Raw genomic sequence first — 22,500 nt, forward strand, 5'->3', positions numbered from 1 at the left:
CACTCTGACTTCCTAACAGATTCCTCACGAAGTATAACCCCTATCTTTTCTTCCTAGAAATACAACTTTCTAAATTCTTCTGCACACCACAGCTTTTCCTGTAGACACACACACACACACACACAAACACACACACACACAAACACACACACACATACACACACACATCTATATATTTGTAAAAAGGGTGGGCGTTGTCTCGCAAGCAGTTGTGCAGGCAAAAGTGTTTGTAAATGTGGTCGGATTGAGCTGAAAATTTGCACACCTATGTTAAAAGTGCTGGGGAGATGGCATGGCACCTTTGAGTTTGCTCAATTGGATCTTTAAAATGTGGCCTGAGTAGACAAGAATGAAATCGGGTTATAATACTAATATATATATATATATATATATATAGTTATTGTCTACTCCTTATACAGTTTAACCACCTCCAGTATCTAAACCTTAGCACCATCATGGCATCTGATGTGGCTTTTTAAACCAGACAATCTTCTGAAAAGACACCCACATAGATTGCATATCCGATTTGGAACACCAAATGCTGCAGATAAGTTCTTAAAACGTTTTTTGAGGCCTCCGTTGGATTTGCAAACCTTCTGGCATACATTACATTAAAAGGTGTGCTCTGACATATATGCAGAATAGCTGGTGGAGGTTCGTTTTCCTTGGGTTCACAAATGAGATTTGAGTCCAGCAAAAGACAGGAGGGGTCTGTCACAAACTGTGCACACAAAAAGGTCATTGTCATTCACCTTCTCGATCGTAACATTCTTCCTTAGATCTCTTTTAAGTCACACACACACACACACACACACACACCACACACACACACACACATATATATATATATATATATATATATATATATATATATATATATATATATATATGTGTATATATAAATATATATATATATATTGATAAAAATGGTAAGACAACAAAAGAATGAAAGAGACCTTGATATTATGTAAATAGAGGAATTTATCTGTAAATATAATATGTGACAATTATTCGGGAGCCATGATAAAACTCCGAGTTTCGGATGCCAAGGTGGAAATCCACGCCGCCATCTCTTCAGTTATCCGACCATAAGAAAAATACTATATATATATATATATATATATATATATATATATATATCTTCAAACTGAACATAGTTTTTTCCCCTGCTTTCTTTATAAAACTAAAATGTGATAAAATAAACAGTTGGAAACATCACAAGATAATTCGAACGCTGCTTTGTCTGATGTTTACTAACAGCTAATTTAAAGTAATACAATATAAATGATATTGCTGAAAGAAATTTTCACTATGACAGTATATATGTATATACATATTTATATGTAAAAACATATATGCATGTGTGTGAACATATTAAAGTACGTGCGTGTGTGTGTGTATTTTGGTGAGTAAATGTGTGTCTGGGCGGAATCAGTTTTTCACCAGAGAAGATGCACTGACTCCGTCTTAATTAAATATGTCGCGGTAAATATACGAGCTGTCACGTAGCAAAGCTATTATATATACAGTTACTCCAAGAATGGAAAAAGTAGAAATTTCTTTTAATGGAAAGATTTTGTTTTATTGATTATTATAATTCAAAACAAAGTAGACAATAGTTCTTTTATTCTTTTGTTGGTTTTGTCATTGAACTGTGGTCATGCTGGAGCACTGACTTCAAAGCGAACATGCCGACTCCATTACTTTATCGTCCAGTACATACTTATCGAACTCTATGGAATACTTAAGCATGACCTTTTTTAGCGTAATGGACCGTCATCCAGCAAACCAATTTACACCAGTGTAACCATGTAACCAATCACGCACGTATAGACATAAATATGCATACAGACACACGCAAACATACTTACATACATATATACATACATACATATATATATAAATAAATACATGTATATATATACATGTATAATCAAAATAAGCAACAAGGATATCCAAAGGTAATGCAGTACGATCGTTTCATGCGACTCCATTTAATTAAAAAATGCAAGTATTACATCAGTTTTAAAATGTAGAGCAATCTTCAGCTGCATATAAATATAGAATTTAGTTAAATTGAAACGATTCATTTTTATAGTTATTCCATTTCCCTTGTTGCTTATTTTGATTAAAATCACCCCATTTTGAATTATATGGATAATACCATACCAAATTCTGGTGCCTTTAACTTAAGTACCATATTCAACTGAATCTAATTTTACTGAACTTATATATATATATATATATATATATATTATATATATATATATATATATATATATATATATATATATATATAATATATATAATATATATATATAAATATATATATATATATTATATATATATATATATATATAAAATATTATTAGAGACAAAACCACTATTTTGCAAAACAAGCAAGGAAAGACTTAATCAATACATAAAATTTTAATAAATAGTCAAAAAAACCGCCACTACAATCGTTCTTGTCTTGATCGACAATCTTCAGGTGGACTTCCAATAATTCAGTGTCAATTTGACACTGAATTATTGGAAGTCCACCTGAAGATTGTCGATCAAGACAAGAAACGATTGTAGTGGCGGTTTTTTTGACTATTTATTAAAATTTTATGTATTGATTAAGTCTTTCCTTGCTTGTTTTGCAAAATAGTGGTTTTGTCTCTAATAATATTTTATAATATTTTACTATAAAATCGATTTAATCCTAAATCTGATTTTTTCCCTGTAAATTTGGATTTATTCCCTAATATTTATTATTATATATATATATATATATAAAATATTATATATATATATATAATATATATATATATTATATATAGATATATATATAATATATATATATCTATATATATATATATATATATATATATATATATATATACACACACACTCAGCTCGTAAATTATCGTTACATCTTCCACAATATATTGTATTGTATCGTCTGGATGTGCTACGGGCAGCCAATGAAAATCGGGTGGATGTGTTCTGTGTTTTCCTATAAAACTTTGTCCAGACTCTGCTGAGTTATAATTATTTTTCAAATTGCAAAGGTAATTTACGTACAATCCCCTCTTCCCCTCTCGTTTTCCCTCTCTCTCTCTCTCTCTCTCTCTCTCTCTCTCTCTCTCTCTCTCTCTCTCTCTCTCTGAGGCCGATGCCACTACCGCCTGGCTGGTGGCACGTAAAAAACACCACTACACTCTCGGTGTGGTTGGTATTAGGAAAACATCCAGCTGTAGAAATTTTGTCATGAGGCTGCACCAGCCTCCTAGCTTGCTAGTCCTCATTCAAACCGTCCAACCCATACCAGCATGGAAAGCGGGCGTTAAACGATGATGATGATGATGATGATATATATATATATATATATGGCACTCCATCAGTTACGTTGACGTGCTTTTCAGTTGATCCAACGGAACAGCCTGCTTATGAAATTAACCTGCAAGACCAGAGAGGACAAAACTAATTCGAAGACTACATCCAAGCTATCACTGGAACTGTAAAAATCTGTAAAACTTTCCAGAAGTTTATTATTTGAATATGTATGAGCATGTCCTTTATGCATGTAACTTTATGCATGAGAATACATATTCATGTGTGTCTGTGTACGTGCGCCCGCGCGTGTATGCATGCTCACATTGAGTGAAATGACTGTAGGATCTAACAAAGAACTTATGTAAACAATCACGTGGAGGCACATTTTGCACGTTGAATGATTGATAATGATTACACAACATCTCAGCAATGTACTACAGGAGTCAAAATGTCTCGAAAGAATTGTGGGGATTTTTAATTTTAAAAAATCAGTCAGTCCATTTTCTATCCTTTATCTACCATATATATATATATACTACTACTACTAATAATAATAATAATAATAATATTAGGGAGTATAACTCCAAACTTAAAGGGAAAAATTCAATTTAGTATTAAATCAATTTTCACAATATAAATATATAAAATATTACTATAATAATAGTGGTTTTATCTCTATTCATATTATATATATATATATATATATATATATATATGATTGTATGTTTATGCAGCTTTTGAATATCTGTAATATACATCGATGAAGAAAGGTTGAATGGTAAAGGATGAGATTCTTTCTCCTGCTCTTTTTACTATGTTCCTTGATAGTTTTCTGTTGTCTGCGATTACTTTCAATTAATCCAATTTTAAAAGGTGTATTTAAGTTTTGTCCCTAAGTTTCTTCTCTATCAAACTGCTCGTTTGAACGAACAGTTGAATACGCTGTGCTAAGATCTGTGTATTATATACGATATCTTCATTTTCCAAAATTGATATTCAATTAGACAAATGTTAATGAAGTGTTGCGTCATTTTCAAATCCCTTCTTGCCTTAATCTCTGTTCTCAATTAAGATATCTGAACAGAACTATTTACAGAAAGCCATTAAGGATAACCGTTTGAATACGTTATTTCAGAACGATTAGAAGAGAAATGATCTACAAATGTTATTTAAAAAGCATACGATGTTTCTTTGAAGCAATTCATAAAGAGACAGCGTGAAAAAGAGGCATAAATGAGTTTATTACACGCTATCGTTTTTATCTATCGAAATAATTTCCTCGCTTACTTTTTTCAAGTTTTTTTCCCTCGTGTTTCCATTTCTCTAGCTTGCGTTTATTTATTTATGCATTCATCTGTTTATTTATTGTATAATCCATATTTGGATGATAATATCATCACGCAGACAATCATTAAATATGCAATACGTTCAATATTTCTTTCGTGGCTTACATTTCACTTCGGGCAAACTAAAAGATAAATAAAATACAACTTGTCAAAGAGATGCAAGTTTTCTTAATATCTTGATTAATTTCCTCAGTAGTAATTATTTCATATGATCAAAGAACGATTTCACACAATGATACGTTCCATGAATTTGAACGGGAAAACTGCTATAGCGATTTTATCGACCCCAGCACATGACAGATATTTCTTTTACCAAATCGAGTAGAACTTAAGCCTAGAACGTAGTAGGCTGAAACTAACGGTCAATATAAAGACCTTCACCAGGGAACAAAAGAAAAATTAACCAGCCTGGTGTGTGTTAACAAGTGTGTGGAAAACGAATATGACAAAAAAGATGAGCGCTGACGACCCTGGGGGTGGGAAGGGGACTTTTTGAAAATTCACAAGATCCGATTTTTCCGTCATAACTTCGGGTAAAATGGATATATATTTGTTTTTTTTTTACGGAATCCCACGTTTTTGGATATGGAGGATCAGATTCTGAAAAAAAATTTTCGAATTCGCATTTTCAAACTTTTGTGGGAGGGGGCCAGTCGATTAGACCCCCCCACCCTTCATTTTTCACTTTTTCCGGATTTTTTTTTTTTTTATTTTTGCGAAATACGTAGAAAAATACGAAGATTACGATTCTGAAAAAAAATTGTTTGTAAAATTTCAATTTTTCACCAAGAAAAAGAAAAAATAATATATACCCTCAGGCCTTCAAGCCGGCTATCCACATGCTAGAAATAACAACCAGATCTCACAAAACTGTGATAACAATGAAATTTCGAAAATGCGATTTTTGAAAATATTTTTTTCAGAATCGGATCCTCCAGAATAAAAAACGTGGGATTCCATAAAAAAAGGAACAATATATATATATATATCCATTTAACCCGAATTTATGACGGAAAAATCGGTTCTTGTGAATTTTCCGAAAGTCCCCACCAGGCTGGATAATTTTTTTTTTTTTTCTTTTTGTTCTCGGGTGAGGATCTTTATATTGACCAAACTAAATACCGTTAGATATTTTCCCTTTATGATATCCCTGTTCGAGAGTAAATAGATATGTGTATAAAGAGATAAATAGATATGAATGTCTTCCTGGGGCTAAAAACAATAGTAACACCGTCTTCTATAGGACCACCACATTTAGAGATTGGGGCTAAATTAAAAAATTTTTTTTTGCACATTCGTAATCTCCGACATCTAAAACGTAGGAATCCGAAATTTCTTTTCAAAAAACTGATTTTTTTCAAGGAGATGTGCGAAACTGCCTTAGCCCCGGATCCCGAAGGATCATATGGCCACTGGTTGGAAACCACTGGTCTTCTTAAGCCGTAAAATATGTATTGATTAAAATGTTATACAGCTGTGTTATTCAGTTCAATTATTTATGATTGGCAAAGAAAAGCATTCTCGGATTTAATTCATACATTTATTCTTTCTTCCAAAACAGATAAATCACACTAATTCAAGTAAGAAATAGGTTGACAAATTAAGGGTTCTTCACTATAATTTTCGAAACATTTTCAAAGATTAGATTTTTTTCTCCTAGAAGTGAAAAATTCAGCTCCCATTCCTTATTGATTGGATATTATTGAAAAATATATTGTTTTCATGTCATAATAATAACCATAATTATTATCGACTTTATCGTCGACATCATCATCATCATCTTCAAGTTTTACTACATTTATAAGAATTTTAACCACACCACCATCATAATAATTGCCGGCGTCACCCGCGGTCTCATGTTTCCGCTGCACTTTTATCATTATCGTCAATATCTCCTTCATCCCCTCTTTCCACCTCTCCCTTTGTCATGAACCTCATCACCACCACTACCATCATCATCATCATCCGTTGCTACCACCACCATCACCACCACCATCATCATCAGCTTATCACTAACATCATTCAATTTCTCTTTCACATAATTATCAACCATATCGTTAATGTCATTTTCCTCTCAAAATCATCATCATCACGTTTATTCATCCCCACCCAATGCACATCCTCATCGTCATCATCATCATCATCATCATCATCATCATCATCATCATCATAATCATCATTATCAACATCATCATCCCCGTCGTCGTCGTCGTCATCATCGTCATCATCATCATCGTCGTAGTCATCATCATCATCATCATCATCATCATCATCATTATCAACATCATCATCCTCGTCGTCGTCGTCGTCATCATCGTCATCATCATCATCATCATCATCATCAGCTTCATCATCATCATTATCGTCATGGTAATAGTCGTCGTCGTCGTCGTCATCATCATCAGCAGCAGCATTGTCATTATCATCAACATCACTTCTTTTTTGTTTTGTTTCTTTCAGAACAGCAGAAAAATATTTCTTATTGTTTCATTGATATCTTTCTTAAAATAATCAAATTTTTCATGTTGGAAATTACTTTATGTTGGTTTTTTGAATAAATTTTGTCAAACTTTTGTAATTTCACAAGAGTATAACAGTAACTCTAATTAAAATTTAATATTTTCTTCGAAACCTTTAGGACATTTGGGAAATCAACTTTGATCTTGTTAGAGTTCTTTTCGCTCCCACAATGGCCGACCAAATGGGTGTGTTTAAAATTCTTTCCGTTTCAATTACATGAATCTTGACATTAAAATGATTTTGGGAGTTTTTTATGTAAAAATGTGATATATTTTCACTGCTAGCAATCGTAGCTTAATCATGCTTTAAAAGGAAGCCATAAAATGAAGGCAATTATATATATACCCATATAAAACTCTCATAGACTCCCCCTCATTGTATACACTACATTCAAATGTTTCGGTTTGTGGAGTAAGTGGAACATTGTATTGAATGTACAGCGTATAGGTTATTTCTATATATATGTACTTATATATAAGAAGTTTGCTTCCCAATCACATGGTTCCGGGTTCAGTCCCACTGCATGGCGTCTTGGCCAAATGTTTTCTGTTATAGCTTTGGGCCGACCAAAGCCTTGTGAGTGAATCTGGTTGACGGAAACTGAAAGAATCCAGTCGTACACACACACACACACACACACATATATATATACATACACATGCATATATACATTAAATATATATATGTAGGAGTGACTGTGTGGTAAGTAGCTAGCTTTCCAGCCACATGGTTCTGGGTTCAGTCCCACTGCATGGCACCTTGGGCAAGAGTCTTCTACTATAAACTTGTGAGAATCCCGTGGTATATATGTGTATATATATATGTATATGTATGTGTGTGTGCATATGTTTCTGTGTTTGTGTTTGTCCCACCAACATCACTTGACAACTCGAATAAGTACTAGGCTTACAAAAAATAAGTCCTGGTGTCGATTTGCTCGACTAAAAGCGATGCTCCAGCATGGCCACAGTCGAATGACTGAAACAAATAAAAGAGTAAAAGAGATATATGTAAAATCCTTTTCTCCCCTCATGTCTTATTCTTCATTCCTTTTGCTTTCCTTCCTCGCTTTCATCCCTTCTCTCTCTCTCTATCTCCCTCTCTCTCTTCCTCTCCCTCTCATTCTTTAGTTCCTCTGATTTCTTTCCCCTCTCTCTGGAGAATGGTTAGCACGCCGAGAAAAGTGATTAGCGATATTTCGTCCGGTTTTACATTCTGAGTTCAAATACCGCCAAAATCGACTTTGAGGGTCGATAGAATAAGTACCAGTTATGCACTGGGGTCGTTGTAATCAACTTACCCATTCCCTAAAATTGATGGCCTTGTACCAAAATTTGAAACCAAAATTTCACTGACACTACTTGGTATGCGCCAGTGGATTAGAGCAACACTACAAATAGATTAGAAATAAGGTTCGTGGTTCGAATTCCAATCCGTCACAGTGTACATTACCCAAGTATAAAGAACTGATGTCAGTCAGAGATCAAACTGATCGGAACAAAGTGTAATCGATATAAATATATAATTTTAATTGTTTCAATTCTAAAGATGAAGTTGGTAACTGGGAAAATTATAATTGTGTGAGCACTAATACAAGTGAAGCATTTAGATATTTAATTAGATTTATACTGATGCATAAAATTATAATGAACTCTCCATCTATACTTTCACCCTGCATACACTAAAGACGCACTACAATACCTGAATGGTGGTTCCTCAAGAGTATGTATGTATGTGTGCGTGTGCAAATGTGTGTATGCGTGTTTCTGAGAGTGTGTGTCGATGCATTTATAAAGGGAGGAAAAAATAGATTTCGTGACAATCTCTCTCTACATAAAGCTGAATTTGTCTGTGTATGGCATGTTTGGTAGCCTTCAACTAACACTATCTCCTCCGAGACCCTGCGGCGCAAGTTGACCAAAATTGAGAGTATGATAGAAGAAAACTTGCTCTTCATTCTGTAGAAGAACAAATTCAAATCGGACCAAGTTAACACCAAAAATTATTTACATCAAAAAGGTGCTTTTTTTCTATGAAAATCCCTATTTTTTTACGATTTTTTGACTGCTGTGTCGCCATTTTTCGGTGCATTTCAACCAGAAAAATATTCACTTAAAGAGAATAACAAGCTACATAATGCAAAATTTTTACTTTTCAAAAACTTCCAATTCTAAAGGATCGAAACAAAAGTAAAGCAAAATGAAACATATTTTTAACGACGCAGAAGAATTTCACATTCCACAAGATAAGACAATAATCTTGAAAATTTTACCCTGAATATATACGAGGATATTTATCAAAGAGAATTTTATTGCGAACGTGAAATGCAATCTAATGAAACATATACACAATTGATTGTTCTAATGTAAATTTTGATTTTAAAATGTTATGAGAACGTTATAAACAATTAAACGAAAAGTGATGAGATGAATTCAAGTCGTTAACAATAAGAGAAAAATATTAGTAACACATTAGAACACTGTGGAGGGGCAATGGCCCAGTGGTTAGGGCAGCGAACTCGCGGCCGGAGGATCGCGGTTTCGATTCCCAGACCGGGCGTTGTGTGTGTTTATTGAGAAAAAATATTAGTAACACATTAGAACACTGTGGAGGGGCAATGGCCCAGTGGTTAGGGCAGCGAACTCGCGGTCGGAGGATCGCGGTTTCGATTCCCAGACCGGGCGTTGTGTGTGTTTATTGAGAAAAAATATTAGTAACACATTAGAACACTGTGGAGGGGCAGTGGCCCAGTGGTTAGGGCAGCGAACTCGCGGTCGGAGGATCGCGGTTTCGATTCCCAGACCGGGCGTTGTGTGTGTTTATTGAGCGAAAACACCTAAAGCTCTACGAGGATCCGGCAGGGGGTGGTGGCGACCCCCTGTTGTACTCTTTCGCTACAACTATCTCTCACTCTTTCTTCCTGTTTCTTGAGTAATGCTGCGATGGAGAGGCGTCCCGTCCAGCTGGGGGGAGGGGGACACATACGCCACAGAAACCGGGAAACCGGGCCCATGAGCCTGATTAGGCTTGAAAAGGGCGCATAAAAAAAATTAGAACACTAACGGAAAACTAGGTGCAAGAAAAGAAATTGCTAGTAAGAATTTGCTAGTAATGAATGGTACAGCAGTTACTCTTTACTCTTTTTCTTGTTTCAGTCATTTGACTGCGGCCATGCTGGAGCACCACCTTTAGTCGAGCAAATCGACTCCGGGGCTTATTCTTTGTAAGCCCAGTACTTATTCTATCGGTCTCTTTTGCTGAACCACTAAGTGACGGGGACATAAACACACCAGCATCGGTTGTCAATCAATGCTAGGGGGGACAAACACAGACACACAAACAAATGCACACATATATATATATATATATATATATATACATATATACGACGGGCTTCTTTCAGTTTCCGTCTACCAAATCCACTCACAAGGCTTTGGTCGGCCCGAGGATACTTGCCCAAGGTGCCACGCAGTGGGACTGAACCCGGAACCATGTGGTTGGTTAGCAAGCTACTTACCACACAGCCACTCCTGCGCCTAATGATTATAATGATTATTAAGTTTGTAACATGGGATAAACTTAGAACTTTCTTAGTATCCAAACCTTTTAAATATAAGCAGATTCCGGTGTTGTTATTTTAATACCATGTCAGCTTTGACCAAGCAGTGCTATGATTAACGGTATTAAATACTTGAGATTGTATGTTGATAGATATTTCTCTGCTATTTCTAGCATCTAAAAAAAACTACTGAGCGGCTCCCTTGCTGGTTTTCAGTGAAACCATTTATTTCAAGAGTGTAAATTACGAAGTATCTAGAAGGCTCAGCAAGTAACACGGCATTCTTGTGGTGCTACAAATCTTCTTTCCACAGCAAACAGAAAAACAAAATGTATAAGTCTATGTGCCACTTCATCCATCTAGGAGAATATATTGAACATTAATTGAATATTCACGGTTCGGAAGTAGAAAGCAAGCGCGACAAAAAACCTCTAAACCGAATAAAACAGCGAATGCTCCAATAAAGATTGAGTTGATTCCAATTTGCTTGGCATATTTATATTCTAAAACGGATATTTCTCAGATTGCTATGTAAATGTTTGTGTTTATTCGTGTGAATGTATGTGTTTCGATGTGAGTGTGCGTGTGGAATATTTCATTTGTTGCAGTAGGGACATGCTTTGCTGGCATTTGATACAAACATTCCCTTCAACATAACATTTCCCTGAATTCCCGCTGGCAATTTCCTGCTCATCATAAACAATCTTTGTCAATACAATAGGCATTTATTGAACCGTTACACATATTAAACGCTAGACGTCAGTGGAAAAGGTACTTTTGTATGAATGGTTTATACATCATGCGTTTAGCTGGAAGACGGGCTATCATTTTGTGTTACATCTAAACCTATGGAGCTATAACAAAGTATCGGTAAAAATACATAACTGATCCTCCGTCGGTTACGACTGTAAGTCATCCAGTTGATCTGATCAGCAGAACGGCCTGCTCATGAAATTACTGTGTAGGTCAAGTGGCCGAGCACACCACAGAAGCGCGTTCTTAACATAGTTCTCAAGGTGATTCATAGTGACTCAGAATGGAACAAGGCTGGCCTGTTGAATTACAGATACATCTCATTTTTACCAGCTAAGTTGACTGGAGCAACGTGAAATAAAGTGTCTTGCTCAAGGACATAACGCGTCGCAGGGAATCAAACTCATGGCCTTATGGTCGTGAACCGAGTACCCTAAACATTAAACCCTGCGCCTTCACATATAAAAATACATATCTTTATATATAAAATTAAAGTTGTGTGTGTGAGACTCTGTCTCCTTCGATTTAGATTCCTAACTACTCCCACATTTTGCGATGCAGTTTAACCAAAAGCGGGTATCATAGTCGTCATTCATATCGAGCCCTTCTGGGTATTAGCGCGCATCTACGATGAGTCTACGATTTAAAAAAAAAATTACCATCATTTTTCCGTATTTTTAATGATTTTTGCTCGGGATATATAAGGGAAGTAACTCTCTAAAAATGCTTATATAGTTATTTCCCTTACAAATCCGAGCAACGCCGGGCGATACTGCTAGTATTCAATAAAACATCAATATTTTTAGATAAATTGTCAAATGAAAACAAGCTAGATATTTGATTGAGGATTTACGCATTTTAAAAAAAATTACCGTTAAGGACGATCAGATTGAAAGCATCACTGTCAATAATTACTTCTAATTATCTTATTTTACATTCAGCATTTTCTTCGTGTTCTTTTTTTTTCTGCTTTGCTTCTGAAAAATAAATGTGTCAATGTCAATGTCAATATATTTATTATCTCCACCTCGGCGAAGGTGGCGGTATTGTTTTTAAGTCGTGCTTGCTTGCTTGTCCGTGGGCAAGATATCTCAAGAACCACTGGATGGATTCGGATGAAACTTTCAGGGATGTTTGGCCTCATGACTGGCAGAAACTGATTAGATTTTGGGAGTGATTCGGCGCAGGACAAGGATTCTGGATTATTTTTCCTTTTTTTTTTTTACTTAGTCTTTGAGAGCGGTCGGGTTCATTTTTAGTATTTTCACTTGTGAGAGCAGGCGAGTTTATTTCAGACATTCTCATTTTAAAAACCATCTCCGGCCAGTCGTTCAGAGGATGTTAGTGTCGTGTTGGCGAAGGTTTGCGCTCTCTGAGTGCCCCTGTTACCTCCGCATTAGTGATCAAATGTATGCGCTGTACATCACCGCCCTTCATTACGTGTCGAAGTTATCAAAGAGCAACGTGAGATAAAGTGCTTTGCTGGAGAACATAACGCTTCTGTCGGTCCAAAAGTTGAAACCACAATCTTGTGATTGTAAGGGCAACACACTAATCACTAGTCCCTACATTCATACAGACATAACTATACACTCAGACACACATGCGCGTGTGTGTATATGTGTGTTTGTGTGTGTGTGTGTGTGTGTGTGTGTGTGTATGTGTGTGTGTGTGTGTGTGTGTGTGTGTGTGTGACATCTTGGTTTCTTGGGTGAACAAATATTCTGATTAGTGACTGTTTCTTGTTGAGAAACCCGGTTTAAAATTATAAATAAACGGTAGTGATATGCTTCAGCAATATTTGATAGTGACAATCCTTTTAGTGTGACATTTCCACGAATTCTCATTAGAAACTTCCTACTCACCATCAATGATTTGTCAATACAACGAGTGTTCACTGAACCATTACACATGTTAATTGCTAAACATCGGTTGAGGAAGGATACACCTTTGAATGCGTTGTTGATACCTGCGTCTAACCATAAGACTGGCTGTTTATTTTGCATTATATTTAAAAGTTGTATAGATGGGTCAGAACATGTATATATTTGTATCTGTCCCTAGAAAAAACAACATATATATATATATATATATATATATATATAGATAGATATATATATACATACATACATACATACGTATGTATGTATATAAGATTATATATGTTAAATTGAAATGTTTAATATTTTTAAATATGAAGTGGTTACAAGAATAATATTTGATTTAGAAAATATCCGGTTTATGAAATCGTATTTATGACATGTAAATTGAAAACATCTCTGACAATGTTTACAGTATTCGAATTGCTTTTAATGTTCGTTCCATTAACCGATTTTCCATTTCGCATGCTGCTTGCACACCGCACACCACACATCCAAAGAAACCATACGCCATCCATATCACCATTAAAACACACATCCCCTATGCGGCGGCGCTGGAGAGGGTAGAGTTTCAGTGCTTTTAGGCGGTCCCAGTAATCGAGATCAGTCATACCCTTAATTCGTTTAGTGAGTGCTCTCTGGGGTGATTCAATCCTCGAGATGTTTTGTTTTGTATGGGGAGACCACAGTGGGCAGCAGTATTCAGGTGTGGTCGTGCAAAGGAGGAGATAAGTGGAATGATGACACCTTGTTCTCTGGACTGGAAGATCCTTAAGATCCAGGAGCTCATCCTACGAGCTATATCAACCTAATTGTTGATGTGGGCACTCCATCTGAGATTGTTATCAACAATTACACCTAGGTCTCTGATATTTTTAGATGCTGTAAGCGATTCCCCTGAAGGATGGGAGTATATATAACACATGGTATTATTATAAACAGGGAAAATTTTAACATAAATGCAAACATGCGAGAATGTACGTACCCATACATAAATCATTATTTAATTCGGTGATCTACCTAATGGAGATCACTGAATTATATACGATTTAGTTGTAGGTACTTTCCTTTGCACCTCACAGAAACAGCTGTATTTTTTCTTTTTCTCTTCTTTTTTCCTCACATAATAAATGGAATAAGAACCAGACTTGAACTGGAGATAATTCACTTGACTACGTATACCTTCTACAAGTTAATGCCCTTCTTTATTTCTAGTTAATCTTATTAGAATTTGCAAGCATTTGGATTCAAAGCCGTACTGTGATTAGCTTCGGATCTCTATGTTGAATTCAGAACCTACAGATGTTGATGTTAACTTCATAATTCAAGATTGCTATCTTAAGTACACTCAGTTAAAAAAAGAAGAAAAAAACTAAGTTACATTCTTTTAATCGTCGTTATTCCTTCCCGCAAATACATGTCCTGATGTCTAAGAAAATAATAGTCCAGCAGCGACGAATTGATAAAAATCATGAAGTGGCACACAAAATGCTCGATTTTATTGCTCTGCTTTCAAATTCGGCTACTGTGAGAATAAATTGTCCATAATCTTTCTTAGAAACTTTGACTTTGAACCTAAGAAATAAATGATGATTATCATTTCTATAATACAATCACTAAAATAAAGTACGGAACATCAATCTGTTTATTATATTTTTTAAATAGTATGTTATTTACGAAATCATTTGCGCATCGGTGTTATTCTAATTAATTAATATAATTTGAAGGATTTTATTCTTTCAGATTGTCATACGTAATTAAATAGAACGAATTCCTCATTGCAGTCTAAGAGATTATTATTTTCTGTAATTTTATGAGTAATAAAATCTTTTCAAAAACTGAATTGACGGTAATGCATTCGGAAGAAATGAAAAGAATACAGAACGGGGGATTTTTTTATTATTATTATTTTAGCGTTTTAGAGCAAAACATTAAAATGTTTAGAAACAATGAAAACATCGGGAAAAGTCTTGAGGAATGGCAGCTTTAAGGTAATTACATGATAACGACATTTTCATACTAGCTTTTGTTACATTTTATAAAGTCGTGTATTTTAAAGATCATTATTCAATTTTAATTCTGAAAAGATCATTCGGTTTTATGGCTCCTTTTATATAATTGTTGTATTTCTAATAATCGTGTTGCATGTTCTTGCATTTTAATAAACGTTAATCTCTCAAGATAATTCAGTTTTTAACTTTTCTTCACTGTATCGCTTTAATCAAGCGAGTATGCGAATTTTATTTCTTTAAAAATAGTATTATTTCTGATAAAAACCTTCAAGACTGTTATAGATGGATATGATTGATTTTCTTTCATCAATAATGCCAGTAAATCCCTCCTATGTGGGTGGGCACTTTAAAGTTATGCAAGCCAGGGTTTCTTTTAATTAAATATGTGGAAGAAGCACTGCTATTGATTATATTTATTGGATTTATTCATTTTATTTCAGTTATATGACAAAAAAATCGTAAAATATACTTCTTATATCACAGAATGGTAGAAAGAATGTTACATTACGAAAATGTATTGAACACTTTTGGATCGTCTGCTTATTAGATAAGCTTCTTTTAGAAGTAGTGAAATGGAAATTTTCCCCATTGTCATTGTACGAAGCTAAATTTGAAGCGTAATTCGATAAAACTGATGATAATCAAATAAAGTTAATGGAAAAAAAAGATTCCTTTAAACATAACAACCGAATAAAATACGAATAAGAAGTTTGATCCATCCATGTTTTATTTTGCTTATCGTTTCATTGCTAATGGAAAATATATAAATTTTGGCATGTGGTAAGTGTACTGTTTTCAGTTGATAAAATGTAATAAGTTATATTCATAAATTAATTACACAGCAAATATATTTATTTCTTATTTTAGTGAGAGGTTAAGATTAAATAAAAGTCATCGAACCACGTATCCTTATAATGATATAAAAGAGGATATTATATATGTTCCCTAATGAATATAATCATAACCCCATGAAATGCAAGTATTTATAAATTTTATATCGAATGAAATTGTGAATGTTCGGTTACATGAGTAAGAGACAATTAGTTTACTAGAGTTTATGATGCATAAAACAATTTACAACACTTACAGCATTCAAAATAGCTAAGCAGAAGTATCAGTCTTCCTATATCGATACAAACGTTGATAATGAATTATTTCCGGATCAATACCATGTTCACTTGCTGAGCCCGTCTTATTGTAAGTAAGTGTCAGAAAAGTAAATTTAAAAGCATTTTAGAGTTGGCTTCTTTAGGTAAGAACATTGGGTAATTGATTTTCTTTTTTGACGCAAGAGTGGCTGTGTGGTAAGTAGCTCGCTTACCAATCACATGGTTCCGGGTTCATTCCTACTGCAAGGCACCTTGGGCAAGTGTCTTCTGCTATAGCCTCGGGCCGACCAAAGCCTTGTGAGTGGATTTGGGAGACGGAAACTGAAAGAAGCCCGTTGTATATATATATGTGTGTGTTTGTGTGTCTGCGTTTGTCCCCACCACATCGCTTGACAACCAATGCTGGTTTATATCCCCGTAAATTAGCGGTTCCTCAAGAGAGACCGATAGATACTAGGCTTACAAAGAATAAATCCTGGGTCGATTTCCTCAACTAAAGGCGGTGCTCCAGCATGGCCGCAGTCAAATGACTAAAACAAACAAAAGAATAAAAGAATTCATTAGAGCAGTTGTTCTCAACCAGGATCCATAAAACCGTTGAGGGTCCACATAAGATTTTGTTGTTAAACTCTATGTGCAATAAATTGATTATATTTCTGCAATGTACAAAATAATTTAATTTTTTTAATACGGTTTCTAATAATATTTAGTTATAAAAAAGCGGCGATCTGGCAGAAACGTTAGCACGCCGGGCGAAATGCTTAGCGGTATTTCGTCTGCCGTTACGTTCTGAGTTCAAATTCCGCCGAGGTCGACTTTGTCTTTCATCATTTTGGGGTCGATAAATCAAGTACCATATGCGTACTGTGGTCGATCTAATCGACTGACCTCCTCCCCCCAAATTTCGGGCCTTGTGCCTAGAGTAGAAAAAATATTTAGTGATAAAAACATAGTAGGATTTAAAAAAAAACATGTTATGGTTATGAGGATCCACACGAGTAAAATAAGAGTGTAAGGAGCCCAAAGACGAAAATGGTTGAGAACCACTGGATTAAAACTTTTAAAGCTATTTATATACCGAGTACCAGTATGTATCCATAACATTCTTCTTCTTAATCCTTTTTCCCATTGTGAAGAATAGGGCCTCAACAGTTGTTTTCCACTTTTTGCGGTCATTGGTGTGTTTCTATGCTGCTTCCCATGTCAGGCCGGTGGTCCTGAGCTCGTCCAAAATGCTCCGCTTCCATGTCTGCTTCGGGCGTCCTCGCTTCCTTTTCTCCTGCGGGTTCCAGTCAAGTGCTTTTCGTGTCACATTTGAGGGTTCTTTCCGCAGTGTGTGTCCGGTCCATCTCCATTTCCATCGTCTAATCTGAACATATATGGGCTCCTGGTTGGCCCTTTCCCACAGGTTGGTATTTGGTACTCTGTTGAACCACTTCAGATGAAGGATCTGCCGGAGACATTTGTTGATGAAGGTCTGGATCTTCTTGTAGTTGCTGCAGGTGGCTCTCCATGTTTCAGAGCCATATAAAAGCACAGATTTTACGTTTGAACTAAATAAGCGGAGTTATCCGTAACATAGCTTAAGATATTTTCCTATTTCAAATTTTTTATTTAATTTATTTCATATTTCATTACAAATTTCGTGCCTTGCTTCAATTTCTCTGTTAATATTTTTAAACAATCACATAATCTATTTGTTAATGACGTACCAGAATGGATTTTATAAAATACTCTCCTGAATTTCCAAATATTCTCATATTTTGTTGTTTTCTCTTCAGGAATTTTTTAAAAAGGATATACTGTCATAGATTTCAAACACTTCATTTCCATCTGAGTCTATGTCTATCTTGGTATTAGAAACAGTAATAGAAAATACTGTGTCGATTTTAACAATAATAGTCGTCAATATTAGAGTATAGAATAAAGGAGCACGCTGGCAACTCCGGGTAACAGTGCTTAGTGGTTTTTCATTAGTCTTTATTCTCTGAGTTCAAATCCCACCGACGTCGATTTTGCTTTTCGTTTTTCGGAGTCAATAAATTCAGAACCATTGGAACCCTGGAGTCGATGTAACTGACTCATCCTCTTCCCCAAAATTACTGGCCTTGTGCCAACATTTGAAACCAATATTGGAGTACAAAAAGTCACATATAATTATTACTTATATAAGTCAAGTCAATTTTAAAACGAGTGAATCAGGAGTAATGTTAAAAAATGCATTTGAAGTATAAGTAACATATATAACTTGCTTTTCGGGAAACGAAACGGTTTTAAACAGTAAACAGTAAACATTCATGTTCAAAATACAAAGTTAACATTATTAGTGATTGACTTCAAACACGTATTTAAATAATTAGTTTATCTCATTAGTTCGACGTATAAACATAGACAATTGTATATCTCAAGATAGATATATTTTATGATGCCACTCACAAACCAATAATATGGGGAAGTATTTTGAATATCAACAATTAAGTTGGTTTAAGAGTTGAAAACACATTTCTACATCTGACAGAAAACGGTGTATTGTTGTACTTTCGAATGGTCTTCATTTATTCATGGACACATTCGTCTGTGTGTTCATTATCGATGGAAAAAAGGGTAAATATTCCGGATTGAATCTGCATCCATAATTATAGCGTGTTTTTAGTATCTTCACGTTCTCCCATTGATTGGTAATATTTCCCAATTTAATTAAAGCAAGAATCTTCATATAGGAACTAAAAGCAAATACCTTAAATCTCATTGTTTTCATCAAAAGGAAAATTAATGAATAGTTCTGATTAAGATGTCTAGAGATTATTATTCCGGAGAGAGGGTTTTGGCAAACCAAACAAAGTGAATTTTAATGACAAAATTTCTTGATCTGCAACATATTCTGTGAAACTTCTGTTGTTAATATTCCAAATTAGCTCACTACAGTTGCAGATATACCAAACTTGTTACCTATCTAATAAAATAAAGTCACGACGTGTCTCGAGTCATTTTACAGGCTAGAAATAGCAAGTAGATCATTAGTATGATATTTAAAAAAGGTATCAATGACTACGTTGGATAACCTAGTGTTAGATATTAATATATCGAAAAAGGGTTTTCGGGCTGTCGAGCATTTATAGCATGTGTTAACTGGACATCACCTACAATACTCAGGTTTCCCAAAAGGAATACCATAAAGTTACTGCTTTTTTTTCACTGATGTTTGGTAATCAGTAACTACACAGCTTTCATTCTTCCACAAAATGTAGACAACCTAATAACGAGGTGACATCACAGTCTTATTATTGTTTCATACTCGAGAGACAAAACGACATTTCTAATCTTACAACAATCGCATAGAGACCAAGCTCTATGCAAGCAGACATCCTACGGCTTAGTGTGTTGCGGAAGAGCGGTGCTATGACGTTTTGCAGAGTCTCCGAGTCTAGTTCAAGAAAGGGCGAAGGAAAATACGACTCATGGGATGTTGAAATACGAAGCAAAATATTGAGATTTCGAGTTATCCAGCTGTGGATCTGATCCAAATTCAGCTCAAGGTAACCAAATCCAAATTGCAATGTTTAACGAGGTGAATGATTAAGTCTCCGACCCAGCAACAGATGAAGCTCATGTCACTTCCCGATAGCCACACCAGAGAAAGTCAAATGTAGTGAACCATCACCTTCAATGCTGTCAACGTACAACGCAAATATCAAAATACAAGGAGTTACACGACAAACATCTACAGCTTTAGCAACATAATTAGAAAATATATTTAAGAAAGCAAATTGATTTAGAATATACTGAGTGGACTTACTTATGCCACACATAGCCAAGGGAACGAACCAATTTTAGAGTATAAAATTATACCAGTCATATCTGGGTCTCACAACTTTCCAGCAAGCCATAATAAACTTCAGAATAGCGAGAAAGGTTTGCTTGACCTTTACACATACTTCAAAATAAAACCATAAACATATAACATCATCATCATCGTTGTTTAACATTCACTTTCCATGCTGACATGGGTTGGACGGTTTGACTGAGGTCTGGAGAACCAGAAGGCTGCACCAGGCTCCGGTCTGATCTGGCAAAGTTTCTACAGCTGGATGCCCTTCCTAATGCCAACCACTCCGAAAGTGTATTGGGTATTTTTCTGTGCCACCGGCACGAGGGCCAGTCTGGCGGTTTTAGCAACAACCACGCTCAAAAGATGATTTTTTGCGTGTTACCTGCACAGGAGCCAGTCCGGTGGCATTGGCAATGACCACGCTCGAATGGTGCTTTTTACTTGCCACCAGCACGGGAGCCAATCAGCAGCCCTGGCAATAGTCACATATATATGATCAAAAATAAAAATGCTAAAAGAACAGGACACTCTTCATCACACGAAAGGCAATACTTTTGACGGAAAACACTCGACCCCTTAAAGTCCCTTTCACAACATGCACACATTCCCCCAAAACCAGCAGATAAACCTACGACACGCACAAAGGTTTCTAGCCTTTAAAAATCTATTCACATTATTCACACTCAGTTCCATAAAGAGTAGATCATTAAAAGACGAAAGAAATACCACAAGGTATTTTGTCCGACACTCTAATTATTCTGACATTTAACTCCTTCACATCCAATATGATTACATCCATTGTCACATAAAAAAAGAGATCAGCTTTAATAGTTGAATTGCGACCGGAAGAAGAAACCAATGGTAATTTCCAAAAACAAGCTCCAGATCCTTTCATCTATGCTCTACTGTAGTCTAGTGTAAATATGTTTCTCACCTAGGAAGTAGTAGCATTGATGTTATTTGCTTTTCAAGTGAGCAGAACGGAAATAGGAAAAGATGTGTATGCTGTAAGGTACAGCTACTAATGAACGGAGGTGTTACAAGAAGAAAAAAAAACATTGCATGAGATGGGTTGATCACCTGAAAATATTTGATAGTATACCACTTTTGAATTCTTGAAATTGTACTTTACTGCATAGATCTTACAGGCAGCACTTCTGTTCTCACAACGAAGAAGACTGGAAAACTGCAAAGATACAATTATTATTAGGAAAAATTCCAACATGTCAGAAAGTGACAAAGAAAAAGTGATAGTGCTCAAGGAATTAAGGCGGCGAGCCGGCAGATCCGTTAGCACGCCGGGCGAAATGCATGGCCGTATTTCGTCTGCCGTTACGTTCTGAGTTCAAATTCCGCCGAGGTCGACTTTGCCTTTCATCCTTTCGAGGTCGATAAATTAAGTACCAGTTACACTCTGGGGTCGATGTAATCGACTTAATCCGTTTGTCTGTCCTTGTTTGTCCCCTCTGTGTTTAGCCCCTTGTGGGTAATAAAGAAACAGAGAGTGCTCAAGGAAGGTAGAGAACACTGAGAAAAGTGAAGAAAACTTCTGTTTACCCAAGAATTCCTGTGTAAATAGAAGGACATTTACCATAGGGTTAAGAGACTTTAAATGTGAGATGTCTCGGGCAAAGATGTAAGTTGCAATGCCTGTTGAAAATTAAAGCTTTCTTCCACGGTTAGAAATCTTAAACAAGTCTGGCGTCAGTTTTATCAAACACGTGAACAACATCATGATCTACAGTGTTATAGCATTCCAAAAGTTGCAGAACTGATTGTTTCGTTCCTGAATGATGATGCAGATACATTTGTGGCAATCATTATCTCAAGAACATACGTAAGACACACAATCTAGAAGATTCTTGGGTGAGCGTTGAAAATTTTAAAGTTTTTACGCCAGTGAAGAACTGTATAGACTGACGAGTACTTGAAATAGCAGTCTGCATAGGAAATCATGGAGTTTATGACCTGGATACGATAGTGACGTTTAAAATATCATTCTTGTCCAGACTGCAAATTTCACACTTATTAAATTTTTGTACAGGAGCTGGATAAAAAAGGCGACAGAAAGCTTCAACTCCGAGAAAACGTAAGAAATAATGAACGCGTTAGTTTTATTTCTGTTATGAGAAATTGGTTTTTGGTCGATTAAACATTATTTTGTATGTGAG

The sequence above is a fragment of the Octopus sinensis genome, linkage group LG2 (genome assembly GCF_006345805.1).
Source record: "Octopus sinensis linkage group LG2, ASM634580v1, whole genome shotgun sequence".
In the NCBI taxonomy this organism is placed as follows: domain Eukaryota; kingdom Metazoa; phylum Mollusca; class Cephalopoda; order Octopoda; family Octopodidae; genus Octopus; species Octopus sinensis.